A 12,301-nucleotide genomic window follows, 5' to 3' on the forward strand; every position below is an offset into this window, starting at 1 on the left:
AAAAGATGATCTTGAGAGCAACAGATCTGCATGGGCTAAGTTCTGTGCTTGATTTTTTCCTGTGTCTCACCATCATACCTTTTCTTTTGAGACGTATCTGGCTGAATCACTAGTATAGTCCTAAAACTGGGGTGGAAAAAAAACCCAAATGTGGGAATGCTCCACAAAAATGCAACCTTCACTTATCTGAACTGTTTAACAATTAGCAATTAAAACATTCTGCCTCTGCCTCCCACTCTTAGCACATTGTGATAGTACACAGGGTGCCCACCACAGATAACACTGCAACAGTGGTATGCAATAAAGCATGTAATAATAATGCCAAAGGACTAAAGAACACCATGCTGTCTGTAAACAATGCCTGACCCCCCTCTCCAAAAATGGAATTTTAAAATCATAGAATCATAGAGTTGGAAGAGACCACAAGGGCCATCAAGTCCAATCCCCTGTCATGCAGGAACACACAATCAAAGCACTCCTGGCATATGATCATCCAGCTTCTGTTTTAAAACCACCAAAGAAGGAGACTCCACCACTCTCCAAGGCAGTGAATTTCACTGTTGAATCGCCCTGACAGTCAGAAAGTTCTTCCTAATGTTTAAATGGCATCTCTTTTCCTGTATCTTGAATCCATTATTCCATGTCCTAGTCTCTGGAGCAGCAGAAAACAAAATTGCACCCTCTTTGACATGACATCCCTTCAGATATTTAAACATAGCTATCAGGTCCCTCCTCAACCTTAATTTCTTCAAATCTCTCTTTACAGGGCATGGATTCCAGACTGTTTACTATTTGGGTTGCCCTCCTCTGGACCCTTTCCAGCTTGTCTATATCCCTTTTGAATTTCAGTGCCCAGAACTGTACACAATATTACAGGCTACGTCTAACCAATGCAGAATAGAGAGGTATAATTACATCCTTCAATCTAGACACTGTACTCCTATTGATGCAGCCCAGAATCACATTGGCTTTCTTGGCTGTCGCATCACACTGCTGACTCATGTTCAGTCTGTGGCCTACTAAGACTCCCAGATCCCTTTCACATGTACTGTTGTCAAGCCAGGTGTCACCCATTCTATATCTGTGCATTTCATTTTTTCTGCCTAAGTGCAGAATCTTATATCTATCTCTATTGAAATTCATTTTGTTAGTTTTGGCTCAGCTCTCTAATCTGTCTAGATCATTTTGAATCTTGCCCCTGCCCTCCAGGGTATTAGCTATTCCTTCTAATTTGGTATAATCTGCAAATTTGATTAACATGCCCTCTATTTCATTATCCAAGTCATTGATAAAAATATTGAATAGCACTGGGTCCAGGACAGAACTCTGTGGCACCCCTCCCCAGGTTGAAGATGAGCCACTGATGAGCATCTTAGCATGATATGCCTCTTAAGATACTAGCCACAGACACGCGTGAAACATTCGGAGCAAAAATTACCAAATCGCAGCTGCACAACCCAGAAAACCTACAACACCCAATGACACCATTGGCAGCTAGAGAGAAATGCTTACTTACAGAGCTAAAATGCAACCAGCCAAGGAAACAGAATTCAGAATTTTGTTCATATATACCAGGGGTCTGCAACCTGCGGCTCTGGAGCTGCATGCAACTCTTTCAGCCTTATACTGCGGCTCCGCATGGCCTGGAGGTCAGTGGGTAGCGTAAGCATGTCCTTCCAGCCCTCCAGAGCAGCACTGGAAGGAAAGGTGAGTGGAAGGCGGCTTCGTCCGTGAGGGCACCGCTTTTCGCGTCCCTCCACTCACCTCTCCTTCCAGCACTCTGGAGGGCTGGAGGGACATGCCCACGCTGCCCTCCGAACCCTGGAGGTCAGAGGTAGCGTGGGCATGTCCCTCCAGAGCAGCCACCATCCCCCCTCTGCCATCTCCACAGCCACCATCCCCACTCTGCCCCACGGAGCAGGCAGCTGCCTGCTCTGTCAGGCAAAGGGGGTTTCCCTGCCCGGTGCCACTACCTCCCAACGCTGGAAGGAAAGGTGAGTGGAGGGGCCAAACCGGAGGCGGCTCTGTGTGGAGCCGCCTCTCTGGCTCAGTAGATCTTCAGGGCCGTGGAAAACGGGTCCAAATGGCTCTTTGGGTGGTAAAAGTTGCCAACCCCTGATATATACTATGCGACTAGTTAACCGGCTGGAACCATAACACCATGAACATGGTTTTTGTTGTACATATCAGAGTCACAGTAGTGTGTGTGTGTAAAGTGCTGTCACGCCATGGCTGACGTGGCAACCAGTGGCGTAGCGCCAATGGGATGGGGGGGCATGACACCCTGGGCGCGCTCCAATGCAGAGGCATAGCCGGGGCATGGAGGGGCGCTCCGGGGCGGGATGGGGGTGGGCGGCACCGCGGCAGGGGCGCAGGGCACATGTGTGCCCCGAGTGCAGTTCCCCCTTGCTCTTCCCCTGGTGGCAACCCTGCAGAGTTTTCAAGGCAAGAGATTTAGAGAGGCAGTTTGCCATTGTCTTCCTCTGCATAACAACCTTTGTGTTGCTTGGTGGTTTGCCACAGAATTAGGCTATCTGAACTATTAGAAGATACCAATTAGCAGTGCAAACATTCTGCCTTTGTCTCCCACACTGAGAACACTGTGGTGGGTACACAGGGTGCAGTCCACATCACGCTGAGTAAATAGAGATATGTATGAAAGCGTGTGATAACGTCGTGCCAAAGGACTGAGGGACACCATGAATGGGATTTTCACCCCCCACCCCCTCCCTGAAAATGAGATTTAACTCCACTGTTGTGTTTCTGCTTGGATACATTTTTTGTACAACCACACACACAGGTGGAATTAAATGTGTTATCCATGGGATGAGTTGTGTCTGGATATAAGGACCTATCTACTGCCTCTCACTGTTCCCATTATAGCCTCTATCCCCCTAATATTGCTTCAAAACACAAACGTGCATATGTTTATTTATTTACAAAATATATATCTTGCCTTTTTTGCCCTCACAAGAGTCACCAAGGCAGCTAACAATTTGAAACACATTTTAAAACCATTAAAATCAACCCCCAACATGCATCATGAAGTCAATTTTTAAACAGTTAAAATACATACAAAGTCATAGGCACAGCAAGGACATCCTGATCAGGCAGGAGGCATCATTGAAAGAACTTCTATAAAGTTTCAAGCTCCCATAAGTGAGTGGCAGGTTGATAGACACACATATTGAGCTGGAAGGGATCTCAAGGGTTATCTAATCCAACCCGCTGCACAACAAAAGAAATTTGCAACTATCCAGCCACTCCAAGTCACATCATGAGCAGTTTCTTCTTGTAGACTCTGAGCTGATGTTCAGTATGAATAGTTCAATATGAACCCATAGGAGTGATTTCAAAGTAGAGTGCTTGATTCATCTTGGGCAGAAGAGAGGCATTTTTCCCCCCAGAGAACTGGTTTGCAAGAGAAATTGCTGTTCAGGGTGTGTCCATTCATCCCACTTTGGCCTCTGCCAAGGAGGTTTTGCAGATGGTGTCTTGGTTTCATCACTCCCCGTTGCAGAATTGCCCCCTACAGCAAATGATCTCATGCGATAAGAGAGTAAAACGTTTTTGCTGGGGTAAATGTTCCTCTATGCATTCCAAAGCACAGACTCGTTGAACATAGACAATTTTCCTGGCTGGGGATCAGTATGAGATGTCAGAATTATACAAAATACACCATCCGCTCCAACATAGACATTTCCATTATTGTAAGGTAGCCTTCGGACACAAGTTAAAGGGCCTCTTAGCCTACGTGTCACATCTAATGAGCCCTTGATTAATTCTGTGGATCTATGGATCTAGGATCAGCCCAGCATGTGATCTGTTGTACTTCTTATTATCTTTGTACTTTTTATTTCACTTTATGTTACTTTGCATTTTTCAGCTTATTTAAACTGCATTTTTGTAACCTGTAATGAGTCACATGAAGGGAAAGCAGGGAAAGAAGTGACTCAATAAACAAATAAACAAAAGTTTAAAGTTGGTTCCAAGGGACCTTGGGTTTCTTCTAAAACAGGATTCCCACCCCTGCCCCCAAAGTAAGTAATAACAGAAATTTAAATTGTCAACCATTACTGAAGTTGGAACCATTTTAGAGAAAACTCCCATAGACTGAAAGATAGCCCTAGCCAGAATCCCGCCTAGACTGTATGCCCTTCACATCCTTGGCAAACAAAATAATATGGAAAGGGGCTTCCCCTTCAAGATAGGATTTTTGAAAAACAGTACCAAGAATAACCAAGAAGTGCTCTGGGAACACATTGGGCGTCCCACCTAGTTCATCACTCAGTTTTCTGGTCAGGCACTTCTCAAGAAGCCCTCAAGCTGGCAAGAAGCCCGCCCTCACTGTTGCCCCTTTCAACTGGTATTTTAAGGCACATTGCATCTGAAGCAGTAGATACCCCATGTCCCTATTAGTGGTATACCACTGATCACGATAATTTTGCCTTATCAACCGTTAAGGCTAAAATCATGTCTAAGCAGCTAAGAACATAAGAACATAAGAAATAGCCTGCTGGATCAGACCGGAGTCCATCTAGTCCAGCACTCTGCTACTCGCAATGGCCCACCAGGTGCCTTTGGGAGCTCACATGCAGGATGTGACAGCAATTTTACTCTTGTGAAACACCCTTGGAATGTGGGCACTTACCAATATAAATTCGTCCAGTGCTGCAGCTGGCATTTGGACCTGCCCAGCAGAACTCCATCTTGCCAGGTGGGCACTTTTCATGCGGCAGTGTAGTGTCACACAGGTAACACCAAACAGCTATTGCTAAACAGAACAGGAGAAAAAACTTCACAGAATTTTCACAGAAATTGATGGAAGTTCCCTATTTTACTCATTCACATATATTTTTGTCAACAGTATCAGTTCTTTGCTTTGTTTCTCCTGGTTTTGTAGGTTTGTTGGCATTGTGTACTCATGTTGTATGGTTTTTTAAAATCAGCAATTCACGTGCCACTTACAGGTACAAGGTATGTCAAGTATACATATAATGAAGGTGGTTAGTTTGAGGCTCAATCAATGAAGAAAAAATGAATATGCTTTACAGGAAAATAATTTGTCATGAAAAGACAGAAAATGGTGCAGATTCACAGATTCGACTCAGGAAATTCAAGCAGGGTTTTTGGGGGCCAAACAGCAAAGACAAGAAAGATCGGCTTGAGTTGCTACCTTACGAAATCCAAATTTCTGATACTGGCACAGAACCTAAGATAGAGTCCTCTGGATTGTGGAGGAGGGGAATTGTAGGGTAACAGGCTAATAGATCCAGAGTTGAGGACAGAGCAAAAAGTTGTCTATTTACTTGAAGTACAGTGTATAAAAATGCTGAAGAGAAAGAAACACCTTCTTTTCCCTTGGTATCTTCCTGAAATCCGCTCCAAAAGCAAAATGGCCAGACCACTCCCCAGACTTCTTCGCTGTATACATACCAAAAGCTATAAATCATCCTCAGCCATAAGTGCCAACACCCACTGCCTTCAATGCTTAAGCAACTTATCTTCTTTTATTTTGTTTGAAGGACTTACCAGTTGGAGTGAAGAGCAGAACCCATAATCCACAAAGCAAAATCCTGTTCATCTTTAGTTACTGTTTTCTAAATGATGGGCACAGTTCTGCTGGGTCTCATATAGGTCTCTAAATAAATAAAGCAAAAAAAAAGTGGATGATACTTGAAAGCACTTCCTAATACCTGGGCCTGGTTCAATCTTTTTTATGCTCCTCGAAGGATGGCAAAATAGCTAACCAGTAGCTGAACATAATGGAAATCCCTCTACACTTTTTTTTTTAAAGTGTTCTATATCCAATTAAAAAAAGAATGTTCCTGTATCAAAGGCCAGGTGTGGGTGGCCCTTTTTTTCCTACTGCCTCCATGCAAATCTATCCATCTTCTGCAGAATCAGAATCTTAAGTATGCTTTATCATCACTTTTAGGTTCAGGTGCTGTGCCGTTCCTGGGCATTAAAAGTTTGGCCCACTAGTTCAAGCAGAGTCATGACGCAAACCAAGGACGAGGCTGGATTCTTAAGGGGACAAACTGGTCAGCCACTGGGAAAGCCATGAACAGGACTGCCCAGTGTTTTGTTTTTAATGGAATGGCAGTTTTGCAAAACGGGATGCTGTGGGAGAAAGAGCATTCACTTCTTTTATCCTCCACCCTTTGCTCCTCAGATCATAAGCTCTCAAAAAGGGATCAAAGATGGACACCCTTCTCTCTACCCCAACTCCCAAGAGTATCCCTAAAAGCACCTTCTAGCCCAGTGATGGTGAACCTTTTTGAGGCCGAGTGCCCAAATTGCAACCCAAAACCCACTTATTTATCGCAAAGTGCCAACACGGCAATTTAACCAGAATACTGAGGTTTTAGTCCAGCGTGCACCCGCTGCTCTGCCTGGCGCTGCTCCAGTGCCTCCACCCCCCCCCGCCTCTGCCCCACCCGCTCAAGCAGAGGCCAGCCTCCTCTAGCCTCCAGCAAGTCCTGCACGCACCGCTCTGCACCTCTCTAGCATCTCCGCCTCCTCAGCCCCCCCCCCTTGGGCATCAGCCACCCGGAGCACAGGCACTAGGCCTGCCAGCCGAGTCCTCCCTGCTTGCCGGGTTGTGCCCAGCAGCCCAGGCCAGCCTAGATTTGTGTGCGGGGGTGTGTGATTTTCTGCCCCCCCACATGATGAACTCTGTGCGCTTGTGCCCACAGAGAGGGCTCTCAGTGCCACCTCTGGCACTTGTGCCATAGGTTCGCCATCACTGTTCTAGCCTCTTCAATATAAATCAATCTTTTCCTCACATTTCCCATTATTTTTTCAGCCTGTAAATATGTTGTTATGGGCCCAAGGAGTAAGCGCTAGGAATTTGGTGGAAATGGGCTCCTGACTTGCTTGCAAAATGTTAATCCCCCACAGAGCCCAAGTGCAGGGACTGGGGAGTAGGGTGGAGAAAATGGAAGGTTCTAACCCAGGGGATTAGAAAGCCATGCTAAGCCCTTGTTGAGCAGGCAATCGGAAGCAAACTTTGGAGCCACGGGACAAAAAAAAACCTGAGTTCTGGCGCCTCATGAATGGGCTGGCAGCCACCCTCCCCCACCATGAACAAACAATTATTTCTTTTGGCACCTCAGCCTGCACAAAACGCCTCCCACTCCCAGCCAGAAACATACATGGCTCTCTCCCCACCAACTCTTTTCCTAATTTCCTGAATCACCCAACAACCCCTGTATAGAAGGTAGGGTTCGAAAGCTAGGCCCTGAGAAACAACTCCCAAGCCAGTGCAAGTGGGTATTAAGCAATGTAAAACCTCTCCTACAAACCACACCCCAAAGCAAAAACATTTTACCGTGTTCAAAACAAATGTCAGCATCATACCCTCACAAAAGCCAGGCCCAGGACTTGGAATCTCAGCTTACAAACAGTATAAGCACTTTCAATGCAGTGCTTTTTAAGCTAGGGGAAAGCTCAGGATTCTTCTTTTAAATCCACGCTTAAAGTGGGAGAATCTCGGGGTCTCCGGTTAAAACATGGAATTGAAAAGTGATGCTTTGTTTGGGGGTGGATTCTCCCCAACCTTGAAACAACAATCACTTTTGAGGGGTTGGACATTACTAGGATTGAGGAAACAAATACCAGATTCAGCCAGAATCTGAGGGTACCTTGGGGAACATTTGGACAAAAAGTGTCTGACATTATGTCCCTGCCCAAATATGAACAATCATGTGTGGAATGCAAAGGTATTTGGGAATTAAATGGGGGGGGGTATTTTCGGTGTTTTTTGGCCTGCAGAGTAGAGGCATTTCTTAAAGCTAACATATGATACTGTCTGGAGGCATCATCCAGAGACTGCCCTGATGGATACTTCACCCAAGTTTGGTGCATGTTTGGTCTGAGGGAAAGCAAAAAGTTATGGACACCCAAAATGGAATACTCCATCCCCTATTGTTTTCAATGCGGAGCCAACAGGAGATGGGGGGCTACCCATTTCGAGGGACCATTACCTGGTTGCTCCCCTGAACCAAAACTTCACCTCAAACTTGGGGTCTTGGTTAATCATAAGAAGCTGAAGTTACCAGATGATGTCTCCCTGAAAACTCTTTGGTGTCACTGAAGCTTTAAAGATACACCCATCTCTGAGGCACCCCAAGAAAGTTTGCCCAAGATACTTTGTTTCTTGCAGTGACTTTGCTCCATTTAGTAGCCAATGGGAATTTACTCGAGGCGAGGCTTGCAACATTTGTTACTTGGGGAAGATAGAGGGCACCAGGACTTTCAGGGTGGCTCCAGGAAGCCCTCCTCCCGGTAAAAGCCATCCAGGGCATAGGAGACCTTTTGCTTCCTGAGGGTTCAATTTTATGGGCCCCCAAAAGGCTTTAGTTTTGTTTCCATGCTGCTCTGCCCATGAAGGGCTGCAAGTGGCTGGAGTTCTCTTCTCAGAACTCTCTCAACTTTCGGGCCTCCCCCCCACTCCAGAAGCTAAATGGCTCACCTCAAAGCTTCGGATGCTATTACCTCCAAGGCCTCTTGGAGCCACCTTGAAAGTCTGGCAGCCTCTGATCATTAAAAAAAATGTGTGGCTCAGTGCCTTTTTTCACACACCTCAGAAATTCCCCCCAGAATCAAGTTTGCCAGGCTCTTCAGCAGCAAGTTCTCCCATAAGCGGTGGGAAACATTATTCCTTCCCAACTGCATAGGACTCTCAATGGGAAGACTTCTTCTCTGTTGCATGCCCAGCCATTTGGCGTTGTGGTAGAGGTTTCAACAGGGAGAGCAATGCGGGTGGTAGTGGTCTTTGCCCTTCTGGTTCAAGTGGGGGCACTCAAGTTCTGCCTGGGATTGGGTCAATGCTGTGGGCACTTCAGGTTCACCTTCCCAACCTGGTGCCCAATGGAGCATTTGGAAGCACTTAAATTTCTAGATTGGTTCCTTTCAGGAGACTCTACACCAGCTTGGCTCCTGCAGCAAATGCCCCCACCCAGGAGCAAGACCCATCTACCACAGTGCCTCCCATTGGAAACCTCTACATCATGGAAGATTAATCAGGGGGGGTCCAAGGGCATAAAATTGGAACCCTCAGAAGCAAAGGTCTCTCTATGCGTCTGGGATGCTATTACACAGGGAGGGCTTCCCCTGGAGCCACCTTGAAAGTCCTGAAGTGCCTCTGAATCTTCAAAAAAAAAAAAAATGTGCAGCCCTGCCTACTACATCATCAAAAAATTCCCCGGCCATTTGAAGCTACAATGAGAGCGAAAAGAATTCCACTTGGGTGTAAAACAAAGAATCTTGGGCAATCCTTTTCTTGGGGTGCCTTAGAGTAAGGGGTGTATCCTTTAAAAAGCTAGTGACACCACAATACCTTCTAGGGGTGTCATCTTCAGTAACTTCATTCTTATGATGCCACCTCAAGATTGGTGAAGTTAGGTTCTAGGGGGAGCAAAGTTATGGTCCCTCAAATGGAGTAGCCCCGAATCTTCCTGTTAGCTCCCATTGAAAACAATGGGGATGGGGCACCCTCTTTGGGGGTCCATAACTTTGCTTCCCCTGAACCAAACATCACCAAATTTGGGGGGTATCATCAGGACAGTCTCTGGATGGTACCCTGAAAATCTGGTGTTGCTAGCCTTAAAAATGCGCCCCCTGCAGGCCAAAACGTAAAAAAACACTAAAAAATTAAAAATCACACAAAAGACCCTGAAATGGTGGCGCCCCCCCACGTGACCAAATGGGGGCGCCCGGGGACATAGGGTACCCCCTGTCCCTAGGCAGAAACGCCACTGGCTCTGAGTTCCAGAGAGCAAATGTGTCTAGTGTCTGTGGGGAACCTCTGGTATTGGCAGGAGGAGAGTTTGTGGGAGGAAGGGACCCTACTCTAGCCAAGAAGGGTAATTATCTCCTAGGGAGAGAGGAATTTAGCCTAGGTCCTAAGACCAGACCTAGCTCATCTTCTGGACAGAGTGGATAGATCTGAAGAAACTGACAGTGAAAGAATTTGTGTCAGAAAGGAACCATTTCCTAATCAGAAGAGGGATTTACAGTGTGTGGGGGAGAATTCCCATCCCTAGTTCTTTAGAAGGATTTACTTAAATACTGCAAAGTGATCATAAAGTTTAAGAAGCCTGAAGGGAAAGTGAATTGGAAGAATACTCCTTTCCATATAGGTTTCAGGCACCAGAGATACCACATGAACCATGTTATGCAGTGGAAGGCAATAGCAATCTATCTCTATTAGTCTCTTACCTTGAAAGCCCAGCAGGGATGCCCTAAGTTGGCAGCAACTTGATGGCTCTTTACACACACAATGTGGATAAAAATAAACTCTTGAACTTCAAGTGCTCAGACAGCCTATACCAGGGGGTGTTCCTGAGGCTGTCATTTAGTGTTACAATCGATTCCATGATTATACCAGTGTGATGTAGTGGATAAAGTATTGGATTCAGACCTGGCAGACCCAGGTTTGAATCTTCACTGTGGTGTGGAAACCTGCAGGCTGAACTTGGGCCCATCACACACTGTCAGCCTAGCCTACCTCACAGGGCTGTTCTAAGAGTAACCTGAAGAGGAGAACCATGGAAGCTGCTTTTGTAGGCAGTCAGACCCCTCCTCCCATTAAGGGGTTACATGAAGGCATGGGGCCAAAGACTGCCATAAGAGCAAGACACTGTTGCCCACAAAATGGATGCCTCTCAGAGGCAAACCTGGACAGGAAGACAGTTGGCTGCTGAACTTTTCTCCTGGCCATAAGGTGAGCCTGGGTTGGACAGTGGAGCTAGCGAATCCCCATTGTGTCACCCTGAGGTGATTCAATCAGTCCTCGAAGCAGACCATTACATACCCTATCTGTACCCATTCCAGCAATCAATCAATATTCGAGAGAATAAGCCCAGCTCTTGGGTATTAACAACTCATCAAGCTTCTCCTACTCTTTTGTTGGAAACCTGGAAAAGCAATCAGTTCTTTGTCTCTGCTTTTCATGCCAGTTTACCTCATACTATCTCAGAACCTATTTTGGGGTATAAATACTGTTCCTTTGGCCATTAATTGTGTGTGTGTGTGTGTGTTCTGGACCCAAGTTTGCACACCCACATGTTTGTGGATTCTTTTTTTGCTCCTAAAAACACTTCTTGTTTTTCTCTTCAGTGCTGCTTTCGTTGGATATCCCTTCAAGACTGGTAACTATTGCCCATTCTTGAAACCCTATCCAACTTCCTCCCTCGTCTCTTAGCCATCTCTTGTATGCCTTGTGTATGTATGTTCGTGGCTTTAAAAATATTTCCTGTTTTTATTTTATTCTTTAATAAAACCAATTTTAATTATACAACAGCCTGCTCATTTGGGAATTTTTACCTAGGATTATCCTGGGGGCTTTCCCCACTTACCTTCTGCTGCGCGCTACTCCGGGAAAGTAGCGCGGGGTCCAGCGGTGCTCCCCACTTGCAAGGGCAGCAACCACGCAGCCGCTCTGACGCTGCCACTCTTGCACCACCTCAGCGCGCGTCATTCCTGGCGCTGAAGAAACGGCACCTTTTGATGACCCCGCGCGGAGCCCCGAGAGCGTGCCAGGAATGACACGCGCTGAGGGGGCGCGAGAGCAGCGCGCAGCAGAAGGTGAGTGGGGAAAGCCCCCTGGTATACATAGGTTATATATCAGTGGTTAAGAGTGGTGTAGTGGTTAGGAGCAGTGGACTCTAATCTGGAGAAGCGGATTTGATTCCCAGTCCTCCATATAAGTGGCAGACTCTTATCTGGTGAACTAAATTTGTTTCCCCACTCCGTCACATAAAGCCGGCTGAGTGACCTTGGGCTAGTCACAGTTATCTCAAAACTCTCTCAGCCCCACTTACCTCACAAGGTGTCTGTTGTGGGGGGAATAAGGGAAGGGAGTTTGTAGGCCACTTTGAGGCTCCTTACAGGACAGAAAGGTGGGGTATAAATCCAAACTCTTCTTCTATCAATCCCTGTTTCTCTCTCTCTCGTTCTCTGTCCCCAACTAATTTCCACAGCTAAAGTGGAGATTTCCTACTTAGGGTAACACTTTGAGTCTGGGTTAGGGAGAAAGGAGGCATATAAATGAAATAAATAAATAAAGTCCTGTCCAGTGACAAGGCAGAGACCAGAGCCCACATTATGTGTGAGAACTTGAAGCCTAGGGCCGGAGCGAGGGGAAACTGCTCCCAGGGCACGCATGCATCCTATGCCCCCACCACGCCACACCCCCGGAACACTCACACCATGCCCCTGGAACTCCCATGCCACGCCCATGTACCAGTGCACCTGGTGCATCACACGCACTTCCTCACCCCCTTGGCACTACGCC

This window comes from Sphaerodactylus townsendi, linkage group LG12, assembly GCF_021028975.2.
Source record: "Sphaerodactylus townsendi isolate TG3544 linkage group LG12, MPM_Stown_v2.3, whole genome shotgun sequence".
NCBI classification, from domain to species: Eukaryota; Metazoa; Chordata; class Lepidosauria; order Squamata; family Sphaerodactylidae; genus Sphaerodactylus; species Sphaerodactylus townsendi.